Genomic DNA, 19572 nt, shown 5'->3' with positions numbered 1-19572 from the left:
GAAATTATGAAGTCATTCTTAATCTAAACCCATTCATTTATTCATTCTTTATTAGAAAACTCTTCCTATAATGCACTCCAAATGCTGTCATGGAATTGCAACTTTTCTAGGAGATAGGAATAATTTTATGGCTCTGCAGCATTAACTGGATAAAGTTTGCACAGTCTCAATTACAGTACAGGCTGAGCTTCCATTTCTGTTGTCCTCTACTTTATATTGATTTCCAAATACATTGAAGAAACAAAGCAAAAATAAATATATGAAAGTAACTGAGACATAGAAAAAATGTTAATAGGCGACCTTGTGTAGACATTCTTTAAATACCTGCCTGAGATCTGTCCTTAAACTGTCAAGATGGTAAGTAAACCAGTACATTTACTCACTGTCTCAATACTGAGTTTATTCTGACAAAAACTTCCAATGATAATTTATATAAGCCTCACTGTGACAAGGTTCATATAAATATATTACTGTGATTCTAATGTAATGTCATGACTGTGATGTTATTTTAAAGAGAAATTCTGGAACATGTGAGTTCAAAGACATGCTGAAATCTATTCCCTCCTCTTGTGTCATGAGCTCTGGCTTCCAATGAGACACAGTTATTTAGATGAAACCTGGGGTCATGTGGTCAATTGTCAGGTTATTTAATAATATATATTTAGGAGGTATTTCATAGTATTCAAGGAAGAATAGAATTAAAATCCGAGGATTTTGTTTCTAATCTAGATCTGTCACTTATTGACTTATATAGTCATGGTAGTTGTCTAAGGTTTCATCATTTCTAAATCAAGAGGCTGTACTCAGTGACCAGTTTACTTGATATTAGTATAAATTTTATAAGCCTGAAAAGCATAGCTAAAAGAAACTATTAGTCTGACTCAGTGATCTCATTCCTTAGTCCTCATTCTTACCCTCACTCTGAGTGCTAGTGCATGTTTGTGTGTGTGTGTACTATAGTCAGTGGCACTGAGGGGCAAGAAAAAGTGAAATAGGCACAAAAGTGAAAAGGCATAATTAATTTTACTTTGTGAAATGAAAGTAATAAACTGTGTCCCATTTTAGCCCTGAAGCTGCTCTTCATTTATAAAATATGGATAACTATGACCCATAGAGCTTAATGAGTAACAGAAGAAATTGTGTATGCCAAGTATTTACTACACTACAGTGACTTGATAGAGATGTTCTTGAGCATTGAATCATTACGATATTGCACACTCTCACCCTTTAAGGCAAGATAGGCAAGGGGTGATCATTGTCATCTTGGAAATATTTGGGGTTTAAATAATCAAAACATAAATGGGACTCCTTTATATTATTTCAGACATCCAAGAAATAATATGGTCATGGAAGATTAAAATACAAATAGCCTATGCTCAATTTCAGTTTAATCTGTGAGCTAACCTCTTACATGTTATTGCAGCCTCTAGTGAGTAATGAGTATTAACATCGGAGTGATTTGAAAACCACTGATTCCTTGACTTAAACTTTCTGAGAATAAATACAGAATTAATTATAAGCAGTGTTAAATAACAGGGTAAGGAAATGGCCTGTAGAATACCACCCCTGAAATGTCAAAAAGGTGGTAAATTTCCTTTTCTATGTAGTCCAATAAAAAACTCTCCCTACACCTCATTTTTAATTGACAAGAATCCCTTCTTCATCTACAAGTACTCTTCATTGCTTCTATAATCTATTTCCAAGGATCTAACCATAGAAATTTTTACTTGAACCATGAATGATTAATTTATGTCAGGGTATTGTTTTCAGAGCATTTTGACGATCTATTAACATTCAGGTTAACACAGGTTACCCTAGCAGCTCACCACTCACATGTTACTTGCAGACTATACTACTGTCATTTTGAGCACTAAAGAAGGTCCAGGGTAAATAAATGAAAATGGAAAGAAAAAATCTTTCAAATATATAGGTACTAAGAAGATCAGACAATGTTTAGAAATAAAAGTGTTGAAAGATATGGTGAATGGGGGAATGTAGCTGAAGTCTAGAAGTAAATAGGTAAATCCATAATGAAAAAGGACATTCTATTTGTGGAGATACCTTAAAGGATTTTTAAAAAATGGTAGTGAGGTTTGAAGGTCCTACATCATGTAGTTAAACCCAGAAACCGACTAAAAATATAAATTGATTAAATAATTTTAAGTAACATTAAGAATATTATATACATAAGTTGTTAAGAGGAAGCCAGTTGGATTCAGGGCATGTTTCTAACGTTTTGAGATCAACAGTGTGGTGAATGACCATTGTGTTCCATCACAAAATGTCTTCTGACGACACCGTCAGAAGGACATGTTTACCCCACATGGCACTGCTTATGTCTTTAAGTTCCTTGACTCCTCCTTTGTTGCTATGGTTTGAATGTTTTTGTATATTCTAAAACTCATGGTGAAATTTAATAGCCAAGGTAACAGTATTGAGTTGGGGCCTTTAAAAGCGATTAAACCATGAATTAATAAATGTTGTAGTAAGAAAAGGCTTAGGGGAGTGCACACTCTTTCCTTGCCCTTTTGCCATATAAACATGAAGCCTTCCTTCCCTCTAAAGAACGTAGTATTCAAGGCATCATCTAGGATCAGAATTGCCAAACCTGCATTGATACTGCACTTCCCAGCTTCCAGAACTGTGAGCCAGTAAATTTTTATTCTTTGTAAGTTGCCCAGTCTATGGTGTTCTGTTATAGTAGCATAAATGGGATATTACATTCACTCTTCTCTACATGGTAATATTTTTAGATTACCTATAGCCTCATTTATCATCTCCGATTCCTTTCTCTTCATAGTCCTGACAAAAGAATGCATAAGATTTTGTAATTGATCCAAAGACCAGTATTATCAAGAAAAAGTTCATGGAAATGGTTATAGGCAAGCTCTATTGCCAAATTTAATTCAGTGTAGCATATTTGATCTATACTTATGTCTGTATCTATATTGATATCTATATGTCTATGTCTATATATATATATTTATAACCTCTTAACCGTATTGTCAGGAGATCTATTTCTTTGGCTTATGAAGTAAGTCTTGCTAAATTTATCCTAAAAGCTTATATTTTTAATCTGAATTTTTTTTTTTTTTTTTTTTTTTTTTTTTTTTTTTTTTGCATTTCTTCCTTCTATTGACTCTGGCTCACTGAGTGCCTAGGGTGCATCAAAAGACCAGTGTATTGGGACACCTGACATAAGAGTCTGCTGAGTGTGCCAGCAAGGAGCTAATGATTCAGCAGAAATGCCATGAATGATGAAGCCAGACTTGCCAGTTGCTGTGCTTTAGTTTTCCTGTTGACCTTGAGTAAGTTCAGAGTCATCAACAGACGATTAAGCACTTACCTGCTGAGCTCCAAGTGTTCATCTTACCTCATGTGATATGGTAAATTTGGCAAGTGCTCTGTACTACTAGTTTGGCATTTAAGGAAAATCAAGCTATAATCATGTTGAATAGCAAACATATTAGGCCTGAGAAGCAAATTTTAGGCTTTAATACATAGAAGGAATGTTATGGTTTATCATTTTGAATCCAGTTAATAACAGTATGAAAAAGACACTATTATTTTTTAATTTTTACCGATGGAAAAACTAAGAAATATTTTGATAATTTATTCAAGATCACACAGCTGAGCAGAGGTGGGATTTGAACCCAAGCAATAATGATGAGACAGATGATGTTGATGGTTGGGTATCCTTGATAATTGAAAGGGTTTTTGGTCAGAATCTTTTGGAAGAACATTATAATCAGAAGTTGCTGTCTCCTTTCAATTCATCAATGTATTGCTGCAGAGGTTGTAACTAATGCTGCATTCCATCGAGGGATCTTATTCCATAAGTTTGTCCTTTAATGTCTGCACAATTTGAAACACTTTGGCACATTTTCATAATATCTACAATGCTAGGTCTGCTTCAGTTTATTTTTATTTTTCTATTTCTCTGTAGACGATTCAACCAGGTTTTCCAGTTTCTTATTTTTTTTTTTTAACACTTCTCAGTGGCCTTCAGTGTGTTCTTCCATTTCTTCATGAAGCATGTTGGCAAATCTTTCTCCACCAACTTGTCTTGCTGCCTGAATGATTTTACTAACTCTTCCGCTGATCCCTGGGCAGCCTTTAAAATCATTCCTTACTTCACTCCACCATAAGTTCTTCCAGCAGGCACTTAACAGTTTCTGATTTTAATTCAAAGATTGCAGCTTTGATGAATGTTATTGCCTCAGCAATAGTGAATGATTTCCAGCACTACATTACTTCCAGATTAAGGTCTGTATCAGGTGCTGATCAAATTCCATTACATACCAGGTAGGCGCATATGACCTTGACAATCTTAAGGATGTCCTGATCAACGGACTGAAGCGATGAAGTTATATTTGGAGGTAAAAACACAACCTTGACATTTTCATTTTCACAGCAAACAGGTTAAGGATGGCCAGGTGCATTGTCTAGTATTAATAAGACCTAAAATTCCAACCCTTCCCTGTCCAAGTATTTTTTTACATCTGGAATGAAGCATTGGTGAAACCGTTTCATAAATGAGATATCTGTCATCCAGGCTTTCTGATTGTAATACCAGAACATGGGCACACAACTTTTGTTATTTTCTAGAGGATGTGAGTTCTTTACCCTGTACAATACGTGTGGTTTTATCATACGCCTTGCAGCACTGCCTCATAGTACCAGCATTGATCTGTCCTTCCATTTCTGTTGCCCTGGTATTTCCTTTGCACTTTTATGAATGTAGGTTCTACTGGGCATCTTTTTCTGGAAAAGCCCAGTTTCCTTGCAACTGAAGACTTGCTTTAGATGGTATTCTTTCTCCTTAGTCAACTACTTCAACACTGCTGGAAATATGGCAGCAGCTTCTTGATTGAAAAATACAGGCTCTCCAGAAATTTTAATATTTTTCAGTCCAAACCTGTTCCTGAATCTATGTAACTATCTCTGACTGGCATAAATATCTTGGTGTTATTTGCTTTGGGAAATCCCTTGCTGAAGTCTTTCTATAGGCTCAATGCTTGCTGACACAATACATTGCTGTCAGTTAGAACACATTTTCTGTTCACACCTTCCACTCACAAATTTAATGCCTTTTTTTTTCTTTGAGATGAAGTCTCTCTCTGTTGTCCAGGCTGGAGTGCAATGGCTCACTGCAACCTCCGCCTCCTGCGTTCAAGTGATTCTCCTGCCTCAGCTTACCGAGTAGCTGGGGTTACAGGTGTCTGACACCATGCCTGGCTAATTTTTGTATTTTTAATAGAGACAGGGTTTCACCATGTTGGCCAGGCTGGTCTCAAATGCCTTTTTCCTTCTTAGCTAAGCACTTATCATGCACTGAGGCTGTAGCTGTAACTTTTGCAGTTTGAAGTGAAACAGCAAAACTAGCACAGATTTCTTTTTCTCTCTTTAGTTTCACGGATAGAAGATTTGTTCTTACTGTAGATCTTAGCAACATTTAGCCTACAATTTTTTTTTCATTCCTTATTAAGTCAAGAATTTTTAGCCTTTTCACATAACAGAAGCAATTTACCTATTTTCTTTGGCATATCCGAATTGCCAGCATGACTATTCTTGTGCTTTTGGGCCACTACTAAATGAAATAAGGATGACTGGAATACAAGGGAGCATACAGAGCATGGATATGGTGGACAAAGGGAGAATTCGTTTCTGGAGCAGGATGGAGAATAATGATGTGAGATTTCATCATGCTACTCAGAACACTGTTTGATTTAAAATTTGTAAATTGTTTATTTCTAGAACTTTCTACTTAATATTTTTGGACTACAATTGATTGCAGGTAACTGAAACTGTGGAAAGCAAAGCTGTAGATAATGGGGAACTACTGTAGATAGAAGCAAAACAAATACTGAATAAAAATAAGTTCCTGTGATTTAGTCAAAGCATTTCTGATGAGTGTCAGATAAGACAGTCACATGTTAACAATTGAGGACGAAAGCTGGGCACAGCAGCAAATTATGCTTGCACTTATGACAGGATATTACATTTGCTTCACTTGCTCCTTATGTCTGAGACATATTGAATGTTCCTTAATATGTCTTTGTTCCCCCAAGCAAGTATGCCTTGACCCAGTTACAGAACATTTGTGGCAATTTTAGATGAAGGGTTGAGAGAGAGGGTCATGGGACGGAGATAGTAACAGAAAGGCACCTGAGTCTGCGTGTCAGACTTCCAGGCAGGGGCAGTGCTGCTGGCCTGAGGACCGTACTTTGCATAGGAAGGGACTATAGGAAAACTCATCTATGCATATCCTAGGATTAAGTCCTCGTTCCATTTATTAGTTGATTTGCCTTGGGCAACTCTGAATCTCTCTGATCTCTTGTTTGCTTATCAATAAAACAGAACACAGAACCTATTTGATAGGAAAAGTAGAAACATAACAAAATATAGGTAATTTTTTTGCATTACCTCTATGAACCATGTCAATAACTATAAAAGTAAATGCTATTTGAGATTAAATAAAATTATATATAGCATTATTATTGTTTACTATTTTTGATGGGATGTGGCCATTTTTGGCAAGAATCTGTTGAATTCTTCTAGACACAGGAAAGAGTTGAATTATATATTAATTTGGATGGGAATAACTGAGAGCCACAATAATCACAGACCTTCATCTGGAGCCGTTGTAAAATGTGGATCTGACTAGCAACTCAAGCTTCAACTGGGAACTTGTTAGAAATGCAGATAGTCAGGCCCTCCTCAGCCATACTGAATCAGGGGCAGCCCAGCAGTCTGTGATTCAACAATCCCTCCAAGTGACTCTGATACATGCTAACATATGAGAACCACTGATGAAGGGAAAGAAATTGCAAACCTATGAGGGTTCTGTGGTTGTGGATTTAGGAAACCAGTTCTGGCTATGTGCCCCAAAGTGACCTGATTCCATTCTCCAAGCATAAGGCATCTACTTAGATCAGTTTGTCACCATCTTTCAAATATTTAAAATAAAAATTAACAGGCACAATATATTTTATTTGTACTTCATATACACAGGCATGACGATTGTAAAAGGAAGACATTTTCTAACAATATTAAAAATAATACATACTGAAAAAAATGAAAGCAGGGGAAAAATAATTCAGATTTTAGATGAATAGACTGATGTTCAATACTGATCACCTGTATATTTGAGTCTTGGTTTTCCTAAGTTTTTGAAATCTGAGTTTGTCACACACTGCTTTTGGCATTTCTTAATCATCTCCACCCACAAGGGACATTGTAAGAATTTCTTATCAGTTTTATGAAAGATGATGTAATGTCTCTTGGTTTTCCTAACAGAATGTTTTGCATTTCAACAGGGTCTAAGAAATCAGTGACTATTATTGTGTACAAGCAGTGATTTGAGATAAACTATGTAAACCAAATATTTTAAAGTTTTTATATTTGATTTGAATCAGGTTAGTGGGGGAGAGAGAGAAGGGGAAGAAAATAATGGCATATAAACACTGTTTTGTCCATATTCACTGAGTTTTAGAAGGTGATACTGTGTCTGTCTTAAATAAACAGGCATCATAACCATTTTTGCTTGTGGCCCAGTGTGAACAACCTAGGCGAGCCATTGGTTCAGTCAGGGGAGATACAGACTCAGGTCTGTTCTGTGCAGGTTGGGGCAAGGTCACTACTGTTTGCCTATTTCTAATCACTGAAGAGAACTTAAAGCACTGACTATGGTTGTGAGACTAGAAAGAACCAAGTTAAAATTATGCCTTATATCTTCAGCACAATGTCCCCCTTCTGTAATTTTCCTTGGTGTTATATCTTGCATTTTTCTAAAAAGGAAAAAGAGAGTGAAAGAGCAAAAACCTAATTATTGAAACTCTCTGTCCTCAAACTCTTTTCTGAAACTTGCTCTAAGGATGAGGGGTATTTTTCAGGCCTCACAAAAGGATGCCCTTTCTTCCTTGGCCAACATGAATGAGAATTTTCCTCTTTCTAGTCAAGAAGACAGACTTCTTATGAATGAGGCTTTCTAGGGAGGGGGAGGGGGTTGTCTAAAATCTTGTGTTTATACTTCAAAAATCAAAGCCAGTTTAACTTAAATAATGTATTACTTTATGAATTTCACTTCACTGCATTAGTTGTATTAATTTTATACATGACTAGACAATAAGGCCAAAATTCAATGCCTTTATTTTTATTTTTTAAATCTATTTCTAGCATGGTGACTGGCACTCGGTGAATGAATAAACAGTTAAACAAATCAATGAATTCAATGATTCTTAAAATGACATTGTAGAGTTAGTGGGTGATGGAACTATTTTATAATAACAATTGTGGCAGACTGGGAGAAATTGAAAATTACGTTGTTTGGAGCTGGAATGAATATTGTAGTAAGTATTTGTTGAATGAATGTGAATTAAATTGGAGTCTATCCATTGTTTCACCAAAGAGGAAACAAAGCACAAAAGATATTGACTGATTTTCTGATGGTTCTATGTCTAGTTAGTCTAATAACTGGTACTGGAATACATTTTTGAAATACTCTTTTTATAAACAATTTCAAATATTTTTTAAAAGTCCAGGAGATATTATAACAAACTCCATGTTTTCATCAGCAGCATCAAACATTTTAAATTCATAGCCAGTATTGTTTTATCAATAGCCACCCCTACACATTGCTGTCTCAAAATTATTTTTATGAAAATACCAATAAACATATAATTTTATTTCTAGGTGTTTCAGTATGTACCTGTAAATGATAGAGGCAAAAGATACATGATACCATAAGCTATCACTATTACATTTTAATGTCACATCTTGATAATTTCTTAATGTCATTTAATATCCAGTCAGTGTTCACATTTCCTTGGTTATCTTATACATTTTTTAACTGTTTAGTGGTTTGGACTGGGATTCAAATGAAGTCCATGCATTGTGATTGCTTATATCTCTTACCTATCTTTTAGTCTATAAGTTCTGCCATCTACACCCATCTCTTTCTCTCTTTGTGTTTTTTCAGTTGTTGTTGTTCAGAAAACCAGGTGTATTAGTTAGAATTCTCCAGAGAAACTAAAACAATATGAGATAGATAGATAGATAGATAGATAGATAGATAGATAGATAGAGAGATGATTTATTATGGGAATTGATCTATGGGATTATGGAGGCCAAAAAGTCCCATGATATGCTATCTGTAAGCTGCAGACCCAGAAAAGCATATGATACAATTCTTCAGGCTTGGTCTGAAGGTCTGAGGATGCTGAGAGGCATGGGGTTGCAGGTGGAAGGAAATGGTATAAATCCTGGAGTTAGAAGAAGGCCCGAGAACCAGGAGGTTTGATATCCCAGAGTAGGAGAAGATAGATGTCCCAGCTCATAGAGAGACAGAATTTGCTCTTTCTACCAATTTTTCTTTTATTTGGGCCCTCAAGGGATTGGAGGATACTTATCCACATGGGTGAGAGTAGATATTTTTAACTCAGACTACTGATTCAAATTCTAGTCTCTTCCGGAAACACCTATAGCGAAACAACCAGAAATAATGTTTTACCAACTGTCTTAACATCCCATAGCCCAGTGACACATAAAGCTAACCATCATACCAGGTAATTTGTTCTGTTTTCCCAAGTCTGGACTTATTGTCTAGAATACAATTTTCTAATATAAAAATTGTCATGTAGACCTATTTTGTTTTTTAAAAAAATTTGGATAAATGATACAGATACATTGAAAAATACTTTTATAATGTATGCATTTTAAATTTTGAAAAGTTGTGCACATCATATTTACTTTTTATTGGAAAAAAAAATTAGAAAAACCTTCCAAAATAACATCTCAAGAAAGTTTTCCACAGGATTCGTTAAATGACCTTATTAAATTTCTAAAGTGTTTGTTTTTCTTCATTATCTTTGATACTTGGATTAAAACCAATTTTTAATTAATGCAGAAAAATACAAATCAGAGCTGTGACAGGAACTTTCATAATGCTTAAGTGTTTCTTTACTGATTAGAGCAAATCCAAAGCAGTTATATTAATTTTTATAATTGTTCAGTTTTTTAATTAAATATTTGGAATAAAAACCAAATGGATATTTTTTAAAAACCCAGACACATATGATCTTATATAATCAAACTCTAACTACTACTTGCTGGTGACATTTCTGGATTCAAAAGCATCATTATTTGACCTCTGTGATTTATATAACTAGTCTAACTTCAGATTTTATCTCTGTAGGCTTCTGGGAATACTTCTAGAGATTCACAGTGAAAAATCGGAGTCAATGCATGAATTTCTACTTTATTGCATAAAAACAAGGGGACTATAAAATGTGTTCAAAGAGTAGAGATGGAAAATACAGAAATATAGATCACACATAACTTGAATCAGTTGATTCATCTAAATTGAAGATTCCTTTATTTTTATTTTTATTTTTTTGAGACAAGGTCTTGCTCTGATGCCAAGGCAGGAGTGCAGTAGCGCAATATTGGCTCACTGCAACCTCTACCTCCCGGGTGGGAGTAATTCTCCTGCCTCAGCCTCCCGAGTAGCTGCGATTACAGGCGCCTGCCATCAAGCCCGGCTAATTTTAGGTTTTTTTTTCTTTCTTTTCTTTTTTTTTTTAGTAGAGGGCGTTTTACTGTGTTGGCCAGGCTGGACTCCCTCTCCTGACCTCAAGTGATCTGCCTGCCTTAGCCTCCCAAAGTGCTGGGATTACAGGCATGAGCCACTGCGCCCAAACTCAAGATCCATTTAGAAAGTTATCTCCTTCATTAGAGATTTCCGTTCCCCTCTTGCTCTTTTTTTGACCTGAGTTTCCTCCGGGCACTTTAATTTCTGCAGTTGTGAAAACAGCTGCATCTTAAACAGAGCCATCAGAGAACTACAGAGGAAGCTACATTTGATTACTTTTCATGAGACAGAGTTAAGAGGGAAAGCTGGGTGAAGAGTATATGAGGACTCTCTGAACTATATTTGCAAATTTTCCATAAATCTAAAACTATTCCAAAAGAAAATTAGGAAACTTGGGTTTTATTAATTACTTCTAAGTAGCCAAAGGCTCTAGATGGCCGATTTAAGCATTGAAGCTTTAAAAATTACTATAGCAATTTTGAATTTGTTATGTTCCTTTCTGAAATTATTACTTAATTCTTTTCTAGTGAGTCTGGATTCTTACTCTTACCCTGTCTACAGTCTTAAACACGGCAATTCCATTTTCCATAAGACATCCAGAGGCATCTTACTAAATAGCAACACTTTTTGGACTCCCGTTCAAATATAAAAGATACAACAGACAAACTTCTCTTCCTCTTTCTCTTCTCTCATCCTGCAGGCTCCCACAGAACATGGATGACCACCATCACACTGTTTATGATGCTGTATTGCACTTGACTGCTCATTTGTCATCCTTATAATGTGGTAAATATTATGGACATAGGGGCCATTTGTCACTGTTTTCCCAACATCTACTGTAGTATCCTACGTATAAGAAGAAAACAATGAATGATGATGGTTGTTGAATGAAAAACTTATGACATCATAATTATTGGAATTTACTAAAGAATGTAGGATTATATCACACAAAATCCTATGCTTTTTAAACCAGTGGGTTTTCATGTTTTAGTTCTGTACACTGTTCTGTCATTTGTCACTTCTTAATCTTCTGTACCTGCCTGTTTATATGCCTGTCGTAGCTATATCTTCTTCTGATTTGATGATTTTCATGTAATTTTTGCTTTCTTCTCAAAAGAATATGAGACTGTTCTATTTGTGGCTAGAATTGTTTGATTCTAACTACATTAACTAATTCTATTAAAGAGCTGATTGATTAAATGCTGTTTAATTTTATAATACTATTGGTGTGATATATCTTCCTTGAATTCTTATTTTCAATCCAATCACCCATTGTTTTTACATTGTTTAATAATAGCTTTATAATAAAGCAATAATTACTTTTCTAGAACAAACTGCTATCATGTACTATAAGCATGAGCTTACTAAAAAAAGCTTAACTGTGTCTGTTTTAATGTTAAAAGCAAAACAAAACCAACAAAAACTTTAAAAATTAACAAAGATAAGTAAAAAAATTTCACCAGAAACTTCTAGTCTTGTTTATGGAAAGATCAGTACATCAAATTATGTTCTATCAAATAATCAGAATATTTGTGTAATAAAAACCAGAATGATTTTTTTTCTAGAATTCATAATGGCCAATTTTTATAAAGGGAAACCATGTGAATGTTGAATGTTTTTTTCCTAACTCACAGATGAGGAAACTGGTACATGGGAAACTAAATATTTGTATTCAACTCCTAATTTTGACCATTTTTAGTTATAATACCACCCCTTTTGGTTAACTCTGTTTTTAAGGCAATGATTATTTAATTCTCCCCCGCCTCAACACTTTTTTTTTTTTCAAATTGAAAACCCTCACACTGATGTGCTTTATCACACAATAGATTTAGCTGTGGTTTTCTTGTGAGGGTCTCGTGTTCTTGATGGTACCATGAGACTGACATTTATCTTCTCATTTTCCTTGTTAAATGTTCTCAGCAGAGTGCCTTGGACTGACAAACTGAAATACATTTTGATTAGGCAACATGAGCAGAAGGAGTGTGGGGAGAGAACTGTATAAATCTGTTTTACTCAACCTTGAAGAAATGTTAAGTGTTAATTCCCTGCATCAAATAGAGTACACCAAGTATATATGCAGCGTTCCTGAGAGCTTCCTAATGAACTGAAAAAACAAACAATCTGAGGTGGGAAGAAATACATTTCATCAACCCCCTGAGCAGCGATGATTTGCCTCAGCTTGTCATACATACTTGATTCTGATTAAAATAAGACAAATGAACTAGTTGAATCTTTCTTGATAAAGAAATTGCATTTGTTGTTAGTAGAATTTCAAATTTCACGTAATATGGAATCTGTATGTTGATTGTTGTTATGGAGACTAGCAAGGTGCTGAAACTATTGAGCTGAGGAGCATATTTTAGTGACTATAACTGGTTTGAGAATTGGTTGCTTTTAAGTGACCCAAATGACCATGGTGATGAGATTGGATATGAGAAGCCTGGATAAAGAGGCATTCAAACTTGTAATTAAAATAAAAGCTTCCTCAAATTACTCCACTCTTTTTCAACATTTCTTGTAGTTAGATTAGGAAACACTATGATGGTGTCTGATGTTTCAAGTAAGAAGGTACTGCACTGTTGGGGAAAAACAAAGACAATGCCGTGATTTCTAGAGTAACAGCCTATGCTACAAAAAAGAGATGAAGGGCATTAAGATAAACAGGGACAGGGATGAATAAGTAGAGGACAAAGGATTTTTAGGGCAATGCAACTATTATTTGTCATACTTTAATGATGGCTACATGTCATTATACATTTCTCCAAACCTATGGAATGCACAGCACCAAAAGTGAACACTAAATTTAAACCATGGACTTTGAATGATGATGTTTCAATGTAGACTCATCAACTGTATAAAGAAAACAAAACAGAAAAACACAAAACCATGTACCACTCTGTGGGGGATGTCAATAATAGGGGAGACTGTGCGTGTGTGCGGACAGGTGCTACATGGAAACTCTGTACCTTCCTCTCAATTTTCTTCCTAAATTAAGCCTATTTAGAATGCACTTATTACTTTTCAGTAGAACTTCTACAAACAAAAAAGTTGGAGATAGTTCCCAGACCCTCTTGGTTTTGCTATTCACACTGTGAGTCTGAGTAGAAGACCATTTGGAGGCTTGTTTACATACTCTAGGGTGGCAATTAACAAAATAGCCTCCCAGGTTGTGAAGCTAGTTGGCATCTACTGGGTACAGAGTAACTTTTGAGAAATGATCTATACATGATTTTGACCAAAACTCTATTCTGCCCACATGATAAATTGAGATGATTTTGTATTTAGTAAAATGCTTTATGTTTCAGAAAGCAAGTTCAACATATAATCTCATATGATGTTCACAAGAACTATGTTTAGGTATGAGTATCCTCACTTTATTGATGAGGTTCACAAAATTTGTCACTTGCTAAATAACTAGAACATAAAACCTGACTTTCTGATTTTAAATCCAGAAGTATTCTACCATTTTGCTGCTTGAGTTTTTACCTGATGTCATAATGGAAGTCACCCTGATGGAGAGCATCCTCTAGCAGACAAAATATCTACTCCTATATTCTGTTATTGACTCTTGCAACTTGCAAGCAAGTGGCTTTTCCTCTTTATGATCATAGATGGACACATATCATGCATTTCAAACCCCATGTCATACACTGTGATAAAAAAAAAATATTGTAACCTGGTGCAATAGGTCATGCCTGTAATTCTAGCACTTTGGGAGGCTGAGGCAGGTGGATCGCTTGAGCCCAGGAATACAAGACCAGCCTGGGCAATTTAGCAAAATCCCATCTCTACTATATATATGTGTGTGTGTGTGTGTGTGTGTGTGTGTGTGTGTGTGTATATATATATGTATAAATTTAAAAATTAGCTGAGTGTGGTAGCACATGCCTGTAGTCTCAGGTACTTGAGAGGCTGAGATAAGAGAATCACTTGAGTCTGGGATATTGAGACTGAAAAGAGCTGAGATTGTGCCACTGCACTCCAGTCTGGGCAACAGAGTGAGGCCCTTTCTCTAAAACAAAAAACCCAACTATATATTAATATATAGTGGGGCCTTCTATCATTCCATCCTCTAATGTCATGCTAGGATTGTTTTTTGTGTGAGATCAAGTAATTCCCTTCCCTTTGTGTAATTTGGTTATAAAATCATTGATTTCTGGTTATAGATTTTGGAATGTTGAGGATTGTGCTAAAGAAAAACATTTAACGGTTATATACTTTTTATTGGAAGAAACCAACATGTTTTGTCAGTGGAATAATATTATAATCAATGCTTACTTATTGAGCTATAAATATCTCATCCTTTTCAAGAGAAATGTGACATTTTATTTTTATGACATATAATATGTTATGGGCCATTTTAATTACCTGCCTATCCCACTCTGCACTACTCCCCAGGTTTAATTCAATTTAGTTAATGCCTCTATCTTTAGGGGAGATATATTATGAAGATACATATTCTCCCTAAGTTAATAAAGTCTATAGTGTCAATGCAATATCAATAGCATTTCCAAATAGAATTGTTTTTTAAAAATATAAAAAGACTGAAATGTATATACAAAAGTGGCTGGGAAAGAGGAGTAATGCAGGCAGAGAATGGTCTTATCAAATGTTGAATTGTGTTTTAAAGCTATAGGATCTTTGGCACTGGTGCAGATAGTAACTCAGCAGAGCAGAGTAGTCCAGGAACCCACATGTGTATTTGTGTATGTGAGGTAACATTTCAATTCAGTTGCTGAAGTTGGGATAACAATGGCTCACGTGGACAAGTAAAGATGGATCTCAGTTCTTACAACAAGTGAGACTTTTGCTTTTCACTTATACTATCTTGTCCTACTTCACATTTTTACTGTGTTTGTGTTTTATTTTTATAGTAAAAATTGTTTATTTTTTAAAAAGCTAATGACCTCATAATTTGACTCCCTTCTGTTGTGTTAATATCCACTAACTGCTGTTACATGAAAATGAGTGATTTGCTGTTCTAATGTTTTGCCCTGTGTATTTTGCTCTATGTAAACCTTGACTATTTATTTTTAAACACGGACCTTTATGTTGATTACAACATATTTTGCTTAAAAAACGCAAGACTCTCAATCAGGTGCTTTTGACAGGTAGTTTTAATCCCCTAATTTCCTTATCTTGCTTCTTGTTGACTTCTTGTTCCACTTTAAATCTCTGATTTTATAAAACTCAGTTCTCTCTTGTGATGCAATACATGTGACCTTCATTACTGGCAAAGAAGATTCTGCTTACCATTTGATCTGCAGATTTGTGGGTTCCTTAGCTGAGCTTCTTACAGCTATGACTCAGTTGTCAATGTGGTACAACTTCCACTTCATTAAAATCTGGATGCCACTGGCAGCACTTCAGAACCACTATGTCTTCATCAAATAATGATTTGAAATGAACTTGCATAACTGAGATTGTTCTAGGATATCAAGATACCTGAATCCTTATGGAGAAAAAGTTTCCTAGAAATAAAATATTACCTGCCTGTCTCTTGGTGATATAAAGAGGTGCTTTACATACCTTACATACCTCTAATTTATCCTATAATGGATTTTATATAAAATAGGATAATTTCTTTAGGGAGGGATGTATGCACATATGTATATGTGAATTTATGTATATTTGTATACACATATGTATATTTACACACAAAATATACACACATCACCTAAAAAACTATTTTAGGTTATGTAAGATGTTTAATAATTTTTTTTTTCTTTTTCTTTCTTTTTTTTTTTTTTTGAAGCAGAGTCTCGCTCTGTCCCCAGGCTGGGTTGCTGTGGCATGATCTTGACTCACTGCAACCTCCGACTCCCTGGCTCAAGTGATTCTCCTGCCTCAGGCTCCTGAGTAGCTGGGATTACAGGCACATGCCACCATGCCCAGCTAATTTTTGTATTTTTAGTAGAGATGGAGTTTTACCATGTTGGCCAGGAGGGTCTCGATCTCCTGACCTCACGATCTGCCTGCCTCAGCCTCCCAAAGTGCTGGGATTATGGGTGTGAGCCACCATGCCCAACCAATAAATATTTATTATAAAAATGGAATACAAAATAGACTAGTAGCTTATAGTAGGATTCTCACCACAACTCAGAATTGTTATGCTGGGAATTTACATGGTTGTATTTAACTACTTAACTCTCACATTTACTATTTCCTCATCATTCTTTCTTGTTTCCTTCATCTAAGCTACCACCTCAGTGGGCTTTTTCAGTTGTAGGAAAGGAAATGGAATAAAAATGCCGCTGGGAAATTTTAACCTTTCTGTAAGACCTCTAGATGACATGAACCTCTAGTGGATAAAGGCTGACAAAAGACAAATAAATGTTTCAGACTGAAATGAGGATAAAGTGTAAGGTCTACTGCTACTAGTAGATGTAAGCTTCATATGGATTTATCTACCACAGAAAAGCAAATCTACCTTCAAAATCCTTAATAAATATAGATGTATTTTTTAAACTAAAAGTTATGTGTTCATTGCTGAATAGCAAAACAAAAACTCACATCTAAAACTGAATGTCTAGTAAAACAATCTATTTCAAAATATTTAGGAATTATGAAGTTACATGTAGTAATGGATATTTATTCTGTACCTTATGTAATAACAAACAGCACCTATGAAGTGAAATGTAAGATTGGACTTTCTAGCTTATTAGTTCTAAATATCAAGGTGGCTTGCATTTCTACCAATAATTTTAACTGTATAAATGTTATTTTTGTAAGAATATACTAAAGTTTATACTTGATATTTCTTTACAATATCCTAGTTGAAAAGATTATCTTCACAAGATTCAAGATTCTTTAAGAGGATAGTATTACAAAAAAGTGCAAATTGTGTAAGTGTAATTTGTAACTCTGTGACCAGAACACTGTCTAACACAGATATGTACTTATTAATTTTGTTTTAACAAAATCACTCAGACTGCATCCTCCCAGAGGAAGAGAAGAACGATCATCAATGGCAAATGGCATTTGCAGTGAAGCAGCACCAAGAGCCAGCTTCACGCTGGGGAGGGAACCCTACACCTCCTTCTGGTTTCCAGTGCTTTACACTAGCAATCCTCAATCTTTTTGGCACTCGGGACCAGTTTTGTGGAAGACAACTTTTCCAAGGACCAGGGTGTGGGGATGGTTTTGGGAAGAAACTGTTTCACCTCAGCTCATCAGGTATTAGAATCTCATTAGAAGCATGTAACCTAGACCCTTTGCATGTGCAGTTCACAACAGGGTTTGAGCTCCAGTGAGAATGTAATGCCACTGCTGATCGGACAGTAAGTGAAACAGGTGGTAATGCTCGCTTGCCTGCCATTCACTTCCTGCTATGCAGCCTGGTTCCTAAGAGGCTACGGACAGGTACTGATCTGCTGCCCTGGGGTTGGGGACCTCTGCTCTACACATTCAGAGAAACTTCTCTAGTAATGAACTGTAGAAATGATCCCTGAAAGCATTGTCCTTACTTATTAATTTTTGTTGAATAAATCAATACATCCTTATATTTGTGGTTGAACAGTCAGTGAATAATTAAGTACTTGGCATTTTCACTGCTGAGTATTATATGCTGTTAGGATACAAAAAAAGAATAACGTATGGCCCTTGTTTCCAGTTCAGAGCAAAGCCATATAGATATGAAAAGATTTGATGAGGAATAGCTTTTAAAAAATATTAATCAGTATAAATAATAGATGAATTTTACATTTCTTCTCTTTTCTTCCCATTCATCATTACATTAGTTGTCATTATTATTTGTGTTCAGGTAAATGAATTAGTTCATGTATCAGATGTAGTCTTTAATTTTAAAAGGTTCTAGTAGGACCCTACTAGTTGTAATCCTAGACTGTATGCACAAGTGAAAAATAGCATGTACTATATACAAGTAAGTGAAAAAAATACTTTTCCTGGATATTCTAAAGTTAGACTTCATAACTGAGGATGCTTCGGGACAGGCTTAGGCCAGCTCATTCTTAGATGAAGAATATTCAACTTGTAGGGAGAAGAGAAATATTTCAAACCTTGGTAGCCTAGAAGTAAAGCAGGCTAGAAAACTTGGTTTTTCTTTCTGTGTTTTTAATCTAAATTTCAAACCTGGATGTGACCACTTTGATGTGAGCAGAGATCAAGCATTTATATGGCATGCAAAGAAATCAAGAGTCATTTGCCCATGTGTTGAGGACCCCACCTGTGTCAAGTATTCCTTGTATTAAGGATGGGGAGGGAAAGAGGTTGTTCTTTAGGCAGTTGCACCCACAATTCAGGACTAATGCACCTTGCTGTGTAAATATCTGAAGAGCACCAATTATTAGAAATGAGCTGTGACTATTAATTACCCATGGTGATAAATTACTCATGGTGACCCACATAAAGTTTTAAAACCTATTTAACCAGGCCGGGCGCGGTGGCTCAAGCCTGTAATCCCAGCACTTTGGGAGGCCGAGACGGGTGGATCACGAAGTCAGGAGATCGAGACCATCCTGGCGAACACAGTGAAACCCCGTCTCTACTTAAACTACAAAAAACTAGCCAGGCGAGGTGGCGGGCGCCTGTAGTCCCAGCTACTCGGGAGGCTGAGGCAGGAGAATGGCGTAAACCCGGGAGGTGGAGCTTGCAGTGAGCTGAGATCCGGCCACTGCCCTCCAGCCTGGGTGACAGAGCGAGACTCCGTCTCAAAAAAAAAAAAAAAAAAGAAAGAAAAAAACTATTTAACCACAGCAGCACTTTTTCTCCTTAAAGATAGTGTTGCATGGTGGACCGGGTGGATGGAGAGGCGCCACGAGTTCTCCTTTGAACTGTGGTCCTCAATCATTTTTTTCTAACCCAAAACATGAGCATCTGACACATGGCCATCAGTGAAAATGAATGTCAATGGCAGTAATTTCTAGTAGGAAAAAGGAAAGAAATTATACTCTCTCAGGGAGGTGAATCAGATTCTGAGGCAGGTGTATGTAGTTTGAAAAAGTTCATTCCTGCCCAGGGGA

At 35.8% G+C, this 19572-nt stretch overlaps 1 pseudogene; it reads right to left on the bottom strand.

Moving 5' to 3' along the window:
- Window positions 1-17512: 17512 nt before the first annotated feature.
- LOC126944309 (uncharacterized) lies at window positions 17513-17703 on the bottom strand (annotated as a pseudogene).
- Window positions 17704-19572: the final 1869 nt, after the last annotated feature.

The sequence above is a fragment of the Macaca thibetana genome, chromosome 1 (assembly GCF_024542745.1).
Source record: "Macaca thibetana thibetana isolate TM-01 chromosome 1, ASM2454274v1, whole genome shotgun sequence".
Lineage (NCBI taxonomy): Eukaryota > Metazoa > Chordata > Mammalia > Primates > Cercopithecidae > Macaca > Macaca thibetana.
This window is presented reverse-complemented; position numbering and strand designations above follow the sequence as displayed.